The sequence below is a fragment of the Gossypium hirsutum genome, chromosome A02 (genome assembly GCF_007990345.1).
Source record: "Gossypium hirsutum isolate 1008001.06 chromosome A02, Gossypium_hirsutum_v2.1, whole genome shotgun sequence".
NCBI classification, from domain to species: Eukaryota; Viridiplantae; Streptophyta; class Magnoliopsida; order Malvales; family Malvaceae; genus Gossypium; species Gossypium hirsutum.
Window position 1 is genome coordinate 21,811,730 of NC_053425.1, and position 18,992 is coordinate 21,830,721.

The window sequence follows — 18,992 nt, forward strand, 5'->3', positions numbered from 1 at the left end:
CCAACTAAAAAAACACAAAGAGAAGAAGGAAGAATACAGCAAAATAATGAGAAGAGTGAAGCAAAGAGTTTTGGAAGTTTAAGGGTTTTAAGAAGTTTTTGAGAGAGGTTGAAATTACTTATGGATAAGACTACTTAGGATTGTTTTTAGGTTAAAAATATGTATTTTTTAAGTTTAAAAACGGGTTAAAACAAGGGTTATGCCGTCGGGTTGCGTAATCAAATCAGGTCAACCCTGTAGAAAATTATAGCGATGCCGTGACACAGGGGTTCCATGTTGTGACACCAACTCTGTTTCATGCCCTCTTCTTAATTTTCAAAGTGTTTGGTTTAAATTCATAAACGGTTTAAATAAAGTTAACTCCTAAACTACCTATGAGTCTATTGGAATACAATAATGTACAAAAAGTTTATTTTAGTTTTAAAAGAAAATCAAGTGTTGCTACTAGATTCATCTGTAAGCTCTATTAATGTGTGCATAGATGTGCTTTAGATCAGTTTTTTGTCAGTGTCAATCTAACATCCATCATGCCATTCCACTTTTTTTCGTTTGTCCCACTCTTTGAACTTGTCACTTTGTCTTGCATTGACTATAGAAAATACCTTTTGTAGATCAAAGTTATTAGCTAATTCTATAAGTATTTTGTAGCTTGGTGGTCTTAGATAATTTTTGTGAGTCCGATTCTGTGGGTTGTCACCCTTAGATGTCTTATCCTTTTTTTTTCCTATCATTAGTAATAAATCTATAGAAAAGTTCTCCTGGAAAAATGGAGTTTTCCAAGTTTACCTCAACAACTAGGGTTACAAAATCATCTCATGTCATGAACTGGCGTTGTTCATTTGATATGTCCTTGATCACCCCACTTTGTTGGGCTACACCTCTATTGGGTGGCTCTAGTAAAAAAAATGAATACTTTTTAGTTCACTCAACCTTAATTCTTCATTCATTGGTAGGGCTAGACAAATACAGACAACTCCCAAATCACTTAGATTCTTATCACAGTATACATTCCCTATCTTTATTAACACCGTGAAAATCCCTGGGTCTTTAAATGTTGGGGCACCTTATTAAGGATTATCACATTACAAAATGTATAAACGTTGAATAGATTATCCTTTGCAAATGTCTTATGCTCCTCCCTACTTTCCTTTGTAGTATTTGGATGTTTTGGAAGTTTCTTGGTTGATTCAACCCAGTGTAACAACTCATGGAATTATCGGAATAAGTTCAAAAAACTCACCCTTTCTGTTACTTTCTGAAATTGGTCGTTTTCCCATTTTGATAGAACTAATGTTGTTAGGGGAACATATTCAGTGCTTGACTCATTATTCTGGTCAATTACCAATTCAACTACCGACTCTGTCATCCTCTTCAGACATCATCTCTTCTTTGAACTTGTTGGAAAAGAACGGGTTTGGAAAACGCAGCAGAAAATAAATTTAGGGAAATAGAGTTTGAAATTTTTTTCCAAAACAAGATCTTGGTTGTGATATTTAAAGTAATAAACACTTAATCAAAATTGTACCTTTTCGATTCGTCTAGGATGAGCGCTTAGATCGAGTAGTCTTCTCTACTATCCTCAAGCTCACGTTGGCCGAGTGTGGGCTCGCTTGGAATCAGAAAATATTTCACAAAAATTACCAATGGGATAATTTCACAATTTCTTTAAACTTTTAGGTCAAGTTGTAAATCAAAAAAATATCTCTAGAAATTTTCTAAATAATCTCTTTAGAGAATTTTCTCTTGAATTCAAGTGTTTGAAAAATAATTACCCAAGGCTCTCTTTAAACTTAATCACTTTAATATTAAATTAATATAATATTTATCAAGATAAAAATTAAATTAAATTTAATATTAAGATAATCACTTTAATATTAAATTAATAAAATACTATTAGGATAAGTATTAAATTAAATTTAACATCAAACTATTAAAATAATATTATTTTTGGAATAGTTAATCTGAAATGAAATTCTCTGATAGAGTCCCAGTAGAACTGTAACTCTTCCACTATTGCCGGCCATCAGGACGTTGCTATCATAGCTGTCGGCACCGCCGTGTCTGTGATGCATGTGCGATACCCTTATAGTAGTTTGAGCCAGTTCGGCCCGTGTCTTTGACAACCCAACTGGTCTGGTCTAGCCACCGGTTAGACTGTTGGCGCAGTTTCACATACTAGGCTTGGTTCTACCAGTTTTTGGGTCTTGGTCTCGATTTTGGGCTCTTAATTCCAATTTACAATACAAGGTCCAATTTTCAAGTTCAATTACCCATTGGACCAGTTGTATGACCTGAAAATTAATTTCCAAAAATATCATATCAATTTTAATTAATTTGATTAATTTAATTTTACTTGATCAAAATTAATTTTTCCAAAAATACTTAGATTTGCCAAATTAAGTTTTCAAGAAAATTCTTTAATAAAATTCTCTAGTTGAACAATTCTCACAACCACCTAATTTAATTCCACATCAAAGAAATCGACTCAATTAAATTATTTCTAAAGTCGTAGAATTTTCTTCTGATTTAAATGCAGTTCGATAGAGATTTTGTTGAGCTAGCTAAGGGACCAATTAGACATATACAATTAGGCTCTAGTAATTGCAATTATGTCCAAAAGCATCGTTCTAATAATTCCCAATTAATTAATCATGGAGTCAGTCTACAAGAAGTACTATGATTGAAAACTCCTTACTGTATACTATTTACAAAGGCAATTTATCCAACTATTTCCAATGATCTCATCATGTGTGTGTTACCCTCATGTGATATCCTTGATTAATTTGAGTTAAATCCGTTCACTTAATAAATCCTATTTTATCTCATTGTCACCATTGTATCTTCTTAATGATTAATGTGACTACTGTCAACAAATGACTGTGATAAATTACTCTTTCGAGAACTAGCAACCCGTGGTCACGTTCCATATTTATCCATCTACACAATGCCAATGAGATGATATCATTAACTCTTTAATTGAGTTATGAATTTGACTGTTGCTAGTAAAGTCATGCCATACACAAGTCATACACCTGACATACCGGCTATGGGCTCGATCAATTTTAGACAATAAGCCTCCATTTATATCAAAGCACATGAGTTGCATACGCATGGTCAATGACTAACTCAGGATTTAGATAAATCACACCATGAACATCACAAGTGAATTAATTCACAAACAGATTCAGAATTAATTCATATTAGGTTCAGTCCAATGTATCATTCTAAAATGAATACATCTATGTCTCTACTTGTGGAGTCAACTGCTTCAATAGCCAAGACTAGACATCTCTCCAATTGGAATTGTAGAAAACATAATAATCCTTCTCAGTATTTGAATCAAATGCTCACTTCGATTCTTTTACGGGATTACGAACTTATTTAGATTATGTAACATCCCGATTTTGGGCCGAGTCAGAATAGTGGTTTCAGAACCACAAATTGAGGTCGGAGAAATTATTTTTGATATTATTTTATATGTTATAGCATGATTTTATAGATATTTAAAAATTTTGATGAATTAATTTTAGCAGTTGCATGCTTAATTTCGAAAAAAAGGGACTAAATCGTAAAAAGTGCAAAACTTGAGTTCTAGAATCTAGAGGTATTAAATAGCTATAGAATTTTTAGTAGAAGTCCTTATGTGATAATTAGCCGATTAATAAGTTAGTGAAAGATATTTGTTTGGTATTTTTGAAATTTTTTTGAAAAGAAAAGGTCATATTGGTAATTAAGTTAATAAAGGCATAATAAGACAAAAATTTAAAAGCTATCATCTTTTTTTCCTTTCTTCTTCAACCGTTTATGAAGAAAATGGGAAGCCATGGATGACAAACATTCGGCCAGGCTTACATGGCTCATCTAGGTACGGTTTTTGTCCCGTTTTTAATTATTTCTATGTTTTTGGAGTCGTGGTAACTCAATTTAGCTATCTCGTACCGTCATTTTCAAAACTGTTAAAGTTTATAAATTTTTCCATTGATGAATATATGTGTATTTTGATGCTTGATGATGGAAAATGCATCATTGTTGTTAAATAAACGACTTTTACTAAGTGATTTTTGGTGGAAACGTCCAAAAGGACCTATTTGTGAAAGTTATGAAATACGTGTTAGAAACATGTTTTAATGGAAAAAGTAGATTGCTATAAGCATGAAAAAGGTTTGAATAGGCATGGGTAGCAAAGAAATTGAATGAATTTCATTTTACGAGCCTAGGGAAAAAGCATAAATATGACAAAGTTTAGGGGTAAAAATGTAATTTTACTAAAAATGTGAAATTGGGCTAATTTGAGTAGCATGATGAGTAAATAAATTAGATGTGTTGTTATAGATCAAGGAAGACGAGATTTAGACTTAGAACGGGGGAAAAACAAAGAGTATGACGAATAAGCCCGTTTCAACGATTGTGCTACCGAGGTAAGTTCGTATGTTTAAATAAGCATTAAATTATATATGTATAAATGTTAAATTGATATAATTTTGAGAAATGCTATATTATTGAAATGAAATGTGAATGCTTGAGTACGAGACTACGGAAAAGACCATGGTTGGACCATGGCAATATGCGAACATGTGATATGTGTGCAAGTGTAAGACCATGTCTGGGACATGGCATCGGCCACATTATGAGAGCCAGTGTAAGGCCATGTCTGGGACATGGCATCGGCCACATTATGAGAGCCAGTGTAAGACCATGTCTGGGACATGGCATCGACATTGAGATGAGAGCTAGTGTAAGACCATGTCTGGGATATGGCATCGGCCTTGACATGTGAGCCAATGTAAAACCATGTCTGGGACATGACATCGGCATTTTACCCTCTTGTGTGAGGCTTATCGGATATCCTTTAGTATTCCAAGTGGTTCAGTGGGTAATTTAACGTTTATGCCAAAGATGTGAAAAGTTATGATTATGTTATGAATTGGTATATGTATGTACTTAAAGTTTACAAACATTGACTTCATGACATTGTAAGTTCACGATTCCTATGAGAATGTCCTTGTGAACACTTTGTGACTATTGAACATGTGGTAAGAATGTAAATGAGTAAATCATATCTATGAGAATGATCTTGTGGTGACCTTGTAATTGTAGGTCTATGTAACAGCCCAAAATTGACCCTAGTCGGGGAGTGGTTTCGGGACCACAAAACCGAGTCATAAAAATAATTAATTTCCATATTCTATGCTTATTATGTGTGTACATGAGTATGTGGAAGTTTCATTCTCCAATTTTGCCAATTGCATGAGAAATTATTAAATAGGGATCGATATGAGACATGGTGAAAATATGATAGGCTAATTTAAAATGGTCTATTAATGCATGTTATGAAAATGATGGGTTTGCATGTTAAATTACCCAAAATTTGAGCTAGTGGTTGGCCATGCTATGGGTGGAAACATGTTGGGAACATGTTGGCTTAGTGAGGTATGTTAGAAAAAAATAAAATAAGAAGTATGGGTAATAAAGAAATGAAAACAAAAAAATGAGTGGTTGTTTCCCCCCCCATTGCCGTGAGCTAAAGAAAGGAAAAGAAAATTTTGTTCATCCTTTTTCATCCTCTTTTGACCGAAAATTCTAAGGAAGGAGGAAGGAGTTCTTGCTTCATGTTTGGTTTGGAAGAGGATTAGGAGGAAGTTTGGCCATGCATGTAACTAGATTGAGGTATGTTTGATATTATTCTTTGAGATTCATGTATATTTTAAGTTGTAAGTTTGAAATCTACCTAGCCATGGTTCAAACTTTGTTAAATGATGGAGATGATATTCGGCCATGAATGTTACATTCTTGGTTGGTATTTTGATGTCTTTGGTGATGAGGTATGGAGATGGTTGACTTTGAGTGTTTGAACTAACTAAGGATCAAATAGATGCATGGGTACAAAGTAGGAAGAATCGGCTACTATGGTTGATACTAATGCCGAATGTGAAAATGCTATATTAAGTAATGTATGTGAATTGTGTTAATAATATGAAAAAAATATTTAGATGTATTATAATTGATAAAGTATTAAATCAAAAGTTGCTAAAATTGCCATTTCTTTAGCCGAATATGTGTTTGATCAATGAAGAATTTGTTGAAGAATATAGGTGAACTTGGTAAGAGTACTCGGCTTAGTGTATAAATGATATAAAGATTCTAGAAATCATTTTTGGTTAGGTGTATGTATGATTAGGTATATTCGGCCATATGAGTAAATATATAGATGATGTTAAATTTGATTATGTATAATGGGCCATATAGGGTACACATTGTGATATTAACTTTGATTCTCTATAATTGATCAAGTGGGTGATTAGTAAGGGTGATTGCCAAATATACTAACATACATATGCATGTGTAATTAGATTGTAAATATTTAGCAAGGCGGTTAAACTAGTTGATTTATTGATTAAGCTCTAGGAGTTAAAGGAGGAGAATCGAGCAAAGGCAAAGAAAAGATCATCGAGTAGCCGAGTTGGAACCGTCTTACCCAACACAGGTAAGTCATTAAGCATATCTTTGGTATTGATTTAAATGATCGTAATACCTATACCATTGTGTTTAATGAGATGAAATGATACAAATGTATATGTAAGTAGAGATGAAATTTGTCGAATGTAAAAAGGAAGTGAAGCCTATAGAGTGGCTGGTTTTCGGCACTAAGTGTGCGGGCAATAAGTGTTCACGGTCATGAGATTGGCACTAAGTGTGCGGGTTTAAATTGTACAGCACTAAGTGTGCGAGTTTAAAGTACATGGCACTAAGTGTGCGCGGTTGATTATTAAGCACTATGTGTGCGAACCCAATATATATTTTCTATAAATTATTTACATTAAGGGTGCGACTTTACCGAGTCGATTTTGGACAGCGGAAAAGGTAAGTGTGCGAACTTGAAATGCTTGGCACTAAGTGTGTGAGTTTAAAGTGCATGGCACTAAGTGTGCGTGGTTGATTACTAAACATTATGTGTGCAACCCAGTATATATTTTCTATAAATTATTTACATGAAGGGTGCGACTTTACCGAGTCAATTTTGGACAGCGAAAAAGGTAAGTACCTTGAGTTCATGGCTAATAGGCGCTATGTTTATATTTGGAGTTGAGCTTGGTAAGTTTTGAACCTATGTGACGATTATAGTTGAAGTCACGTACATAAGGTTCATTGTGGAATAGGTGAAAGTTCGTTTAATTGTATGATTATAACGAAAATAAAATGATGTATGAAAGGCCAATGTAGGACTTGGTATGAGATTGAACCATAGGGTTTAAGGAACTATGGTATAGTTCGGTATGGATGGAGTACTTAACCTCATTTCATTATTTCCTGTTGTGATAATTTTATTAATGGATGGTTGTGGAATGCTTATGGCTTACTGAGTTTTATACTCATTCGGTGTTTGCTTGTCTCCTATTCTAGGTTTCTTGGACTTGTCTCTTTTTGCGTGATTGTGCCGTCGTCGAAGTCATCACACCGGCTAGCAACCTTTGGTATTTTCTTCTTAGTTGGTCTAAGAGAACATTTCGGCATGTATAGGCTAATATGTTTTGTTGAAATTTGGTATGTAAACTTTTAGCCATGCGAAAATGGCATAATGTTCGGTTGAATTTGGTTCTAATGTTGGGTCGTAAGTCTTGGTAATACGATTTTTATGCCATATGTCATGGCTGATTAATTTTGGTGTTAAGATTCATGATATGGCAATAGCGTAGTAGGGAGATGTTTGACAATGATTAGCCTTTGGTATGGCTAGTCATGATTATAATTTTGTGATATGTATGATGAATTACTAGTTAGATCAATGAGAAATCACGAAAAGGACATAGTTGCTTCAGTAACAGATGCTGGCAGCAGCAGTGACGTGGGATTTAAAAATTACAAATATTAGTAGGAATGGAATTAAATAGTGAATAAATTATGTAATCGAAGCTCGATGAGTCTATTTTCATATAGAAGTAACAAAACAATCATATGGACAGTATGTTAAGAGATATTCAGGTTCTCGTGAGACAGGGCCAGAACGGTTTCTGGGTTCCCTGTTCCGACTTTGGAAATTCATTATAAATTAACCAGAGATAATTAGGAGCCATGCTATATATGTATAGATTTCTCTCTGAGTCTAGTTTCTATAGAAACAAACGGCATTAGTATTGAAGCTCTGTACAGGGAGATATCCAGGTCGTAATGTGCAAAGGTCAGTGTAGTCGACCCCAGTAACATGGGAGACTTTGACTAATAAACTGTACTAATTGGCCCGACCAAAAATTCTAGAAAAAAATATGTAGATGGAAATATGAGTCTAGTTTCAGGGAAAATTCACGGAACTGGATTTCGAGTTCCAGAGCTCAAGATATGATTTTTAAAGCGACTAGTGCGCAGATTGGCAGCTTGTCTGGAAAAATTTTAATAAGTGGTTTGAAGTCTGTTAACACCTCGTGTTCGACTCCGGCGACGGTCTCGGGTTCGGGGTGTTACAGTCTATACTTATGATGCGTAACTATGTGGTAAAGTTGATTAATCATCATGTGGGAGGCTTTTAGACCAAATTAATTTGAGACACGATATGTTTAAGTATTTATTGTTGATGTATTGGTTAAATTGGCCTATGAATGACATGTAAATATTTGATAATGACTAGCTATTGGAATGGCTAGCTATGGATATGCTTTGGTATTATGTGTGTCTAAATGAAAGTTAATACAAAGAAATCATGAAAGTAAAATTAGCAATAAAATAGTTTTGGACAACAGTAGTTGTATAACTTTGAAAAATCACCAAAAATTGTGGGAATAAATTATAGGTTTAATAAGATATGAAATTAAGGCTTATTGAGTCTAGTTTCACATAAAAGAAAGTGTAAGCAGAAGAATTTCATATTATGAGATATTTGAATTTTTGTGAGACAAGGTCAGAATGGTTTTGAAATCCTCTGTTCTGACTTTGAAAAATAGTTAAAAATTGTATAAAAATAATTATGGGTTATAATTTATATGTTTAAAATTAAATGAGTCTATTTTCAAGAGAAACAAACGAGAACATCATCCGAATCTTGTATTAGGAGATAATTAATTTTTAGTGAAGAAGGGTCGAAACTGTCAAACAACAGAACAAGGACGACTTTAAAGAATAAACTGTACTTATTGGACAAACCAAAAATTTTGGAAATTTTATGGTAAGGAGACATGTGAGTCTAGTTTCAGGGAAAATTAGCGAAACTAAATTTGGAGTTCCGTAGATCAAGACATAAATAATTTAGTGACTATAACTCGTGTAGACAGCTTGATATGCTCATAAGTGAATAGTGGAATTTGTTGCAATTATGATTGTATTTTCTTGAGAACTTATTATGAGAATTGTTAAAAGTATGTAAATAAATTGCTTATTATTTATAAAACCAACGTACTAAGCTATATAGCTTACTCTATTTATTTTCCATGCTTATAATGTCCTCAGACTAGCTCGAGTTGGAGAACGCCGGAGATACCATCACACTATCAAGCTATCACTTCGGGTATTGTTGAATTCAAGTAGTTGAGTGGTGGCATGTATAGGAGATTTAATTATGTTGTTAAGTGTCATAGCTGAATTTGCTAAATGTGAGCCTATGTTATTTGATGGATCATTTTGTATAAGGCCATGGATGATGGCTAATATTTGTTAATGTTAATATTTGTCTTTCATGAATGTGAAAATTCGCATGGTTGAGCATATGGTGTGTTAATGCATGATTGAACAAGTTGCATGATTGAATTGATAAAGAATGTGATAAGTGTTGCAAGTGAATGAAGTGAAGTGGACATGTTGTGTAAATGCCTTAATTGTGGTGAATTGGTCATGTACTTATGTGTGGATGGGTGTGACTTGATGTTGTGTCTGTTGGCGGAAATAAGGGTGGAAAAAGGCTTGGTAAATAGCCTTATTTCTGTCCATATGGGTAGACACACGGTCTGCCCCATGGGCATGTAGTTCGGCCGTGTGTCCCCTTCACCTTAATTGTGAAATTAAATTCATCACACGGCCTAGCAGACGGGCGTGTGCCTTGGCCGTGTGACCTTAAAGGGTTGATGACGTTAGAAACAGAATGTCAAAGTTTTTGCACACGGGTTGAAACATGGGCGTGTCAAGGCCGTGTGAGGGACATGGGCTATGGACACGGGTGTGTGCCAGGCCGTGTGAAAATCTCAGTAGGTTTGAAAAGAAAAATTAATCTACACGGACTAGGGACACGAGTACGTTCCAATATGCTCAGGCTATGTGAGCTACACGATCCTTTAACATGGTCATGTTAAGAGGACACACGGATGTGTCACTTTTCCACACGGGCGTGTGCCCTTATTTTCAATGATATTTTCTAAAGTTTTTCTAAAGTGCTTGATTTAGTCCCGAACCATTTTCAAAGTATGTTTTGGGCTTTGTAGGCCCATATTAGGGACTTTAAGGCAAAATTTGAAAAGTTTTAAAATTGAACTAAATTTTTTGACTCGGAAATGTATGTTTGCATATGTTTAAGTTAGGTAATGCCTCGTACCATATTTCAGCGTCGGATACGGGTAAGGGGTGTTACAGATTATCTACTAAATTAAGTTGTCTTTACCGTAATGTAATAGTTCTTACAATGCCACTTATATTCAGTTTGAACTTAGACAATCAATGAGCTAATATTTGCTTGTCACAAATTTTCTATGCATGTAAAATATAAAATACAGGAATACATGATAAACCGTAATTTATACATATTTTTATCCCAAGCTTAGCACATTTATGGATGGTTTCTCCTTAGATTTGGTGAATTCGATGCTCCTAATCCCTTAATTTCATGTTTTATACTTAGGTGAGCATAGGAGAGTACAAAGAGCGAGAAACGGGCCGAAAATGGAGAAAATAGACCCACATGGGAAATCCACATGGCCTGGACTTCCTCACATGGGCGTGTCACACGGCCGTGTCCATTTGGCAGGATCGAAGCACGACTTACAGAGATAGACTACATGCCCGTGCCTATTCAATAGCCTTGACCACGGGCTGGAGTAATCGCACACGAGCGTGTCCCTACCGAGCCCAAGCATAGTCCTGTTCGGAAAATGCCACTTTTGAGGGCTCTTAGGCATTCTAAAGCCTATTTAAACACCGAAGGAGGCACTTAGAAGAGATGCGTGGAGTAGGAAGCAAGGAATTACTCAAGGGAAGCCGATTGATCCATCTCAGAAGCCAGATTCATCATCAAAACTGAAGATCTCCCTTCAATTTCCATTCAGGGGTTTTAGAGTTTTCTTTATGTTTTGTTATCTTTATTCTTGTGAGATGTTTTCTTTCATAAGTATGAACTAAACCCCCTAAATACCTAAGGGCAATGAAACCTAAGACAGATCTTGTTATTATTATCTGAATTGTATGATAAATATTTGACTTGTTCTTAATTATGTGTTCTTAATTCTTGTTTTAATATTTCAGGATATTGATTCAAGTTAATTCTCTTATTCAGAGGAGGAATAGACCCTGTCTAAGAGTAAATTTTTCATAATTAAGTGGAGTTGATTGCACGCCTAGAGATAGGGTGATAAGATTTTGCCGAATTGGGGCAAAACCTAATAAGGGGATCCATAGATTGAGTTAATGCAACACTAGGGCGTTAATTAGAAAGAGATTTCAATTAATCAACCTAGGGTTAGACATTATTAGTCTCGAGAGAGATAATAATATAACTTAGGGATTTCTACGGGTCAAGTCAAATGAATAAATCGTCTAATTCAGAGTCAAATAACAAGTGAAGTCTAGGTGGATTTTTCCTCGGGTATTGTCTTAATCAATTGAATTCTCCTAAAAGCTTTTCCCCATTTTCTCTCTGTGCACTCTTAGTTTAGTTAATTAGTTTAGATAAACAAATTCCTTAATTTTTAGGCTAAATAATAAAAAGAAAGTAATTACTAGTACTCTTGGTTCCTTTAGGTTCGACAATCCTGTCTTGCTAAAGCTATACTAATGTTCGATAGGTACACTTGCCTTCATCGTGATAATAGTTAGTTTCAAGAACGATTAATTATAAATTTTTAAAACCTTCTGCGAATATCACGTGCCAATACAACAAACATAATAGTGAAATGTGAAACTAACTTTATTTATTTATTCATCGTTCAAATAAATAGAAATTAGTTACATGTTTTCTACAATATGAGCACATTTCCCAACAATCTCCTACCTATCTTGGTGAAGTAAATATATCATTTTTCTCATTTCCATATCCTTGACCTGTTTGTTAAAACTCCTAGTTATAAGAGTCTTAGCAAACAGATCCACAAGGTAATCTTCAGAAGCTACTTTCATCACAGCTACAAATCCTTCGACTACTACCTCTCGTATCAAGTGATACTTTCAATCAATGTGTTTCATTCTCTTGTGGTTTCTCATTTCCTTGGTTTTAGCTATTGCAGCTCAGTTATCACGAATCAGTGTTATAAATTTTTCCATACTAGGAATGACTTCAAGACCAGTTAAGAAGTTTTGAAGCCATATTGCTTCTTTCGTTGCCTCAGAAGCAGCCACATACTCGGCCTCTATAGTAGAGTCAGTAGTGCAAGTTTGTTTTACACTTCTTCATATCATGTCTCCACGGCCTAATACATTTTTTGACGTTGATTTCCTTGAATCATTATAGTCTTGGAAGTCTAACTTTGTGTGTCCAACAGTAGTAAGGTTCTCCCTATAATACACAAACATACAATCCTTAGTTCTTTTAAGATACCTTAATATATGCTTTACAACTTGCCAATGCCTGAGACCTGGATTTGCTTGATATCGACTAACCATTCCTACTGCGAAATAGATATCTGTAAGTGTGCAAAGCATTACATACATAAGGATTCCATCTACAAAAGCATATGGAACCTTACTCATGTGCTCTCTTTCTCTCGTTGTCTTAGGATAGTCATCTAAAGAAAGATGAAAACTTGATGTAGTCGGCTGAATGCTTGGCTTTGCATTGATCATTGTAAAACGTCTCGGTATCTTATCGATATATGAAACTTGAAATAGAGCTATCATTTTATTTTTTTCAATCCCTAAGGATTCAAATTCCAAGAATATAACTAGCTTCACCCAAGTCCTTCATGCTAAACTTTTGAGGTAACCACATTTTAATTGATGAAAATTCTCTTACATCGTTTCCGATAAGTAGAATATTATCGACATACAAAATGAGGAAGATTACTTTTTTTTTCTTTGTGCACTTATAAACACAAGGTCTATCAATGTTTTGCTCAAACCTAAAAGTCTTGATCATTTGATAAATCTTTAATTCCATGAGTAGGACACCTACTTAAGTTCATAAATGGATTTATCAGTTTGCAAATTTTCTGCTCCTTTCCTTTAACAACATAGTTAGTGGGTTGAGCCATATAAATGGTCCCATCAAGATAGCCATTCAAGAATGCTATCTTGACATCCATTTTCCAGATCTCATAATCGAGAGTAGCAACAATGGATAAGAGCATGCAGATAGATTTGAGCATGGCTATCGGAGAGAAGATCTAATTGCAATCAATGCCTTTCCCTACAAGTCTAGCTTTGTGTGTTACCACTTTCCCTTCTACATTTCTCTTCTTCTTGTATATCCACTTATACCCTATGGGTTTAATGGTAAGTTTACAAGTTCCCACACCATATTGGATTTCATAGAATTTATCTCAGCATCTATGGCTTGTTTCTAGAGCTTGGAGTGAACGTCCTGCATAGCTTTCTCGTAAGTGAGTGGATCATCATCCTATGATTGGCTTTTGAATTATAAACACTACCATTATAGATGAAGAAGTCTGGTTTCTTAAAAACTCTCCCACTACAATGAATTCCCTTATGTTGTTGATAGTTTGTAGGTCTTTATACAATTTTCTTCAGAATTGAACTTGGTGATTGTTCTACACTCCCAAAAGTTCCTTGAGTACCACTTTACTTTGAGGCTTAAAGTTATCCATGTAGCTTTCCTCGAGGAAAGTAGCATGATTAGAAACTTTGATCGTATTATCTTTTGGATTTTGGAATAATCCATCATTTGTTCCTTTCGAATATCCTACAAACATGCACAATTCTATCCGTGCATCCAACTTCTTTGCATCCGTATCTAGAACGTGTTTTGGAAAAACCCATATTCTAAAGTGATTTAAAGCGAGTTTCTTTTCATGCCATAGTTCTAAGGTGTCTTACAAGCAGACTTGGTTGGCAAATCATTCAGAATATAGCAAGCCATTTGTATCGCATATCCCTAGAAGGAAGTAGGAAGTTGTGAATAGATTAACATTGAACGAACCATATCAAGCAAGGTTCTATTCCTTCTCCCAGCAATACCATTCTACTATGGAGTGCTGAACATATCAATTGGGATAAAATCCTATTCTCTATGAGGTATCCTAAGAACTCGTCAGACAAGTATTCCCCACCTCGGTTAGATCGAAGATTCTTTATGGATAAACCTAATTGCTTTTCCAGTTCTGCACGAAACTCTCAAAATTTATTAAAGGTTTCACTTTTTACAGTGCATTAGATACACATATCCATATCGAGAATAGTCATCGATGAAAGTCACGTAATGATCATAACTTTCTCGGGCACTGATGCTCATGGGACCACATACATCAATGTGCACAAGTTCTAAAGGTTGGTTGACCTTTGTACCTTTCGTATTAAAAGACTTCTTAGTCATTTTACCTTCCAAGAAAGATTCACATCGTGGAAGACTAACTTTCTTAAGCATACTTAAGGGACCATCTTTCACGAGTCTAGTGATTTTTTATTGGTTAATATGACCAAGTCTTAAGTGCCATACGTACCCTTCATTAGAGTGAGAAGTCTTAAGCTTTTTATTCACTATTTCAGTTTGAAGCAATGAGTAGTTATTTGGTTTGATAAAATAGAGATTGTTTTCCATCCATCCATTACAAATTAAAGAATGATTTATGTGAATAACAATCCTTTTATTGAATGTCACAGTATAACTGCCATAAAATAAACATGCTATAGAAATTAAATTCCTCTTAAAATGAGGTACATAAAAAACATTCTTTAAAACAATCTTCCTAAAATTATCACAGTGTAAAATAACTTCTCCCACTGCTTCGGCTGAAACATAGCTCCCATCTCTGATCCACAACGAGCAGCTCTTGTCACACAGACTTCTCGTTTCTCTGAACTCCTATAAAGAAACACACACTTGGTTAGTGGCTCTAGAATCAATAATTCAGTTGTCAATTGATTCTTCCACTGAGTAAGCTTCAACCACAAAGAGTTCCATAACTTTTCCTATTTCAGCTAGCTAATCCAAATACTCTTTGCAGTTTGATCTAAAATGCCCTTTCCTATTGTAAAGGAAACATTTGATCTTTTTGGGATCTTCTGACTTCTTAGCCTTCTTCTTATCCACACGAGGTGGAATTGAAGACTTATTCAGTTTCTTCTTTTTTTCCCTTAGCATTTTACTTCCCTTTAGAGGACGAGAGGCCCACAACTAAGTTTGTCTCAGTTCTCCTAAATCGATTTACCTCCATTCATCATCAACTCATAGGATTGTAATTCCTTCATAAGCTGAGTCAAGGCAAATGCTTTATTCTCCAAGTTGTAAGTAGCCCTAAAACCAACAAACTCCTTGGTTAAGAATTTGAACACTATTTAAATTTGAGTGTTCACGTCTAGTTCAGCCCCATTTTCCTCCACTTCCGCAAAGAATCCCATAAGCTTAAGCATATGTTTTTTGACTAGAGTGCCAGTTTTCTATTAAGAATTCATCAAATTTGTAATAGCAGATTGTCAAGCTAATGCAACTTGGCCTCCAAGTAAATTCTCCAAATTTGTTTGCAGTACGAAAAATCTCGTGTTGCTTTTGCAGCACACTACTCATGCTCTCTAACATTTAACATCGAGCAATTGATTCATAACCTCTCCAACGATTTCTTGCTTTGGGCTAAGCTTCAGGAGGGCATGTTTCGTTAAGAATGAATTTGTGTTTCTCACGGCTGAGAACTATCGGTAAGTTCTCTTTCCATTCTAGAAAGTTATCCCTATTTAATTTATTCTCAGTAAGAATGTTAAAAATAGGGTAGGAGACATATTTGAACTGAGAAAAAATAAAGATTCACTAATTACTATCTTTGTATTAAGCAAATATTTTTCATTTCAGCAACATATCAAGAATGCAATATGATGCATGCGTCTTGTATTAAAATCTTACAAAAAATATTTTTTCGTTGCTACGATCATTCTTACACCCATCAACCATGTTTCCTTGGGGTCCCATGATTAACTAGTAAGAACATGGATTACATCCAATCAGTTCGTGAATCTTAATTCTCAAAACTCCATATGAACTAATGATCGTTTAACGTTTAGCCATCATCTTTAGCTTAAATATAGTTTCTTAGGAAACTATTTAATAAGAGTTGATATTGAGTGTGTAACTATTGACTCAACACCCATCATGAACATGCTCTCATTTGTAAGTCATCTTGGGACAATCTCTTTGAAAATCATGCATGACTAGTTGTCTTTAAAAGGAAATCCCATCTAGTGAACCCACATAACAAAGTTTACCTTAGAGTGCAGCCAGGATAGGAACCAACTCGAAACTTTATCATGCTATCACTTAGGGACTATCAATGGAGACCATAGGTCTTATTTAAGGACCTTCTCCCACCCAATATTTTAAAAACATGCAAGGTTTTTATCCCAAATTTCAATAGTGATCATACAATAGTCCTAGTGACATTCTTACCTAATCTAAACGGCATGGTTCCAATATATGCATGGCATGCTATGATAATTTTATAATATTCACATTCATTCATAAGAATCAATTAATCATAAAAATAAACAATTTTGATTCTCCACAGTTTTTTTTAAGGAAAAACCAAAAAGTGAATGTGAACCATGCACTAGGTAGGGCCCTAGGAAATGGAGGTGATTTAAATTTGACCACTTAAAAACCAAGTCTTTCCTAACTAGAGCCAGTCCTAGACATGTACCTTCTCATTACCACACTTCTCATAGTTATCGAGTAACCTAAATAAGTGAATGGAACAATACAATACATGTATTTTCTCATTACCACACTTCTTATTTTTTTAAACGATCAACTGTAAATCATCTCATATATATATCACAATTATAACATTACATAATATAAGTATTATAAACAAATTATAAAATATATATATAATTAGATAGGTAATTAAAATTACATAATTTTTTAGAAAATAAAATTACATAATTTTTCGCCACAAGCATATAATCTCTGGTTTTTTACATCGCGTTTTAATAATTTCAATTTAGTGTATTAGTGTGGTGACATCATACATTTAGATTCGGTAAATCAGGTTGGGTATAAGGCATTACATTTTCAAACTTAAGGGTTTGAAAGTTTACAAATTATTTGAGTTCTAATTATATATGTCAAATTAGTCCTTTCATTAGCTTAATACAATTTTGAATGGTTTTCAATTGAATTGATATGATGAATGAATGAAAATTACGAATTAGAGAAATAGATTGCATGTACTATTTATAGTAAATGCGTTTTCACACCATATGCAGTAGATGACTTAAATATTAAATTAATATTTTCAAATTAATATTTAATTTATTATAATTAATAATTGAAGTTTGAATTAGAAATTAAATTAATTTTTCATCAATTAAATTTATTTAATCATAGATTTTAATATGGTAAAGTGATCATGACTTTAACAAAATTAGAATTGGATTAAGAAAATGATTTAATTAAGAAATTAATTAAATTTATTTTAATTAAATAAATAATATTTTTGGAGATAGAAAAATAATTATTAGGTTAGTAAAATTATATGAGTTAGTTTAAAGATTAGATAACACATATAATTGTACATAATACGAGAGACTGAACTAGGTCCCATCTGATAACAAGTGGGTAGCAACCTTAGTCCTAGAGACTAGGTGTTGTTTTCTCGCCTCTATGTATTCCTAAAGGGTAATACTTGTGTTCTTCCAATTAAAATAATATTATTTATTTAACCTTTGTTCAATTGAGACTCTTGTGTTTTTCTCTATAAATAGAGACCATTAGCTAGGTCAAACACACACCACTTAAGTGTTGACACTCTGTAACACTCCTTACCCGAGTTCAATGCCAGAATAGGATACGAGGTGTTACCATACTTAAACAAATTCTTACAAACATTTCCGTGCCATAAATTTTTGTCTAAAGTAAAACTTTTTGAAAACCAAACTTAAAGCCCCTAATATGAGATCATTAGGCCCGAAACACGCTTCGAAAAGAGATTCGGGACTTAACTGAGTACTTTAGAAAACTTTGAAAAATTTCAAGGTAAATAGGGCACACGCCTATCTGTCGTCTTAAAATGATGGTTCTGAAGGCCCGTGTAGCTCACACGGCCTAAGCATATCTGGACACGCCCGTGTCCCTCACACGGCCATGACATGCCCATGTCTCAGCCCGTGTACAAAAACCTTGGACATTCTATTTCTGATGTCATCAACCAATTAAGGGCACACGGCCAAGGCACACACCCGTGTGTTAGGCCGTGTCCTCCACACGGCTGACACACACGGTCGTGTCTCTGCCCATGTGTTTACTACCATGTATACTGACTTGTAAACTTGAGGTGCAGGGGACACAAGGCCAGACTACACGTTCGTAAGGCAGACCGTGTGTCACACACGGTCTAGACACACGCCTATGTGTCTGCCCATGTGGACAAAAACAAGGCTATTTACCATGCCTTTTTGCCACCCTTACTTGTACCAACCTACACAACATCAACCAAAATCAATCCAAGCATAACAGATATAATCAAAACAACCAGAACCATGAGAAATTTGCATCAAATGCATTTAATAATAATCAATATTAGCCAGCATTAATGGCCTATACAAAATGAATATCACATCCATCATATGAGCCAACTCTTGCGGCCAAACTAACTAGACACTAAACAAAAGATTCAAGTCCCTATACATGCCAAAATCAAAATATTAAA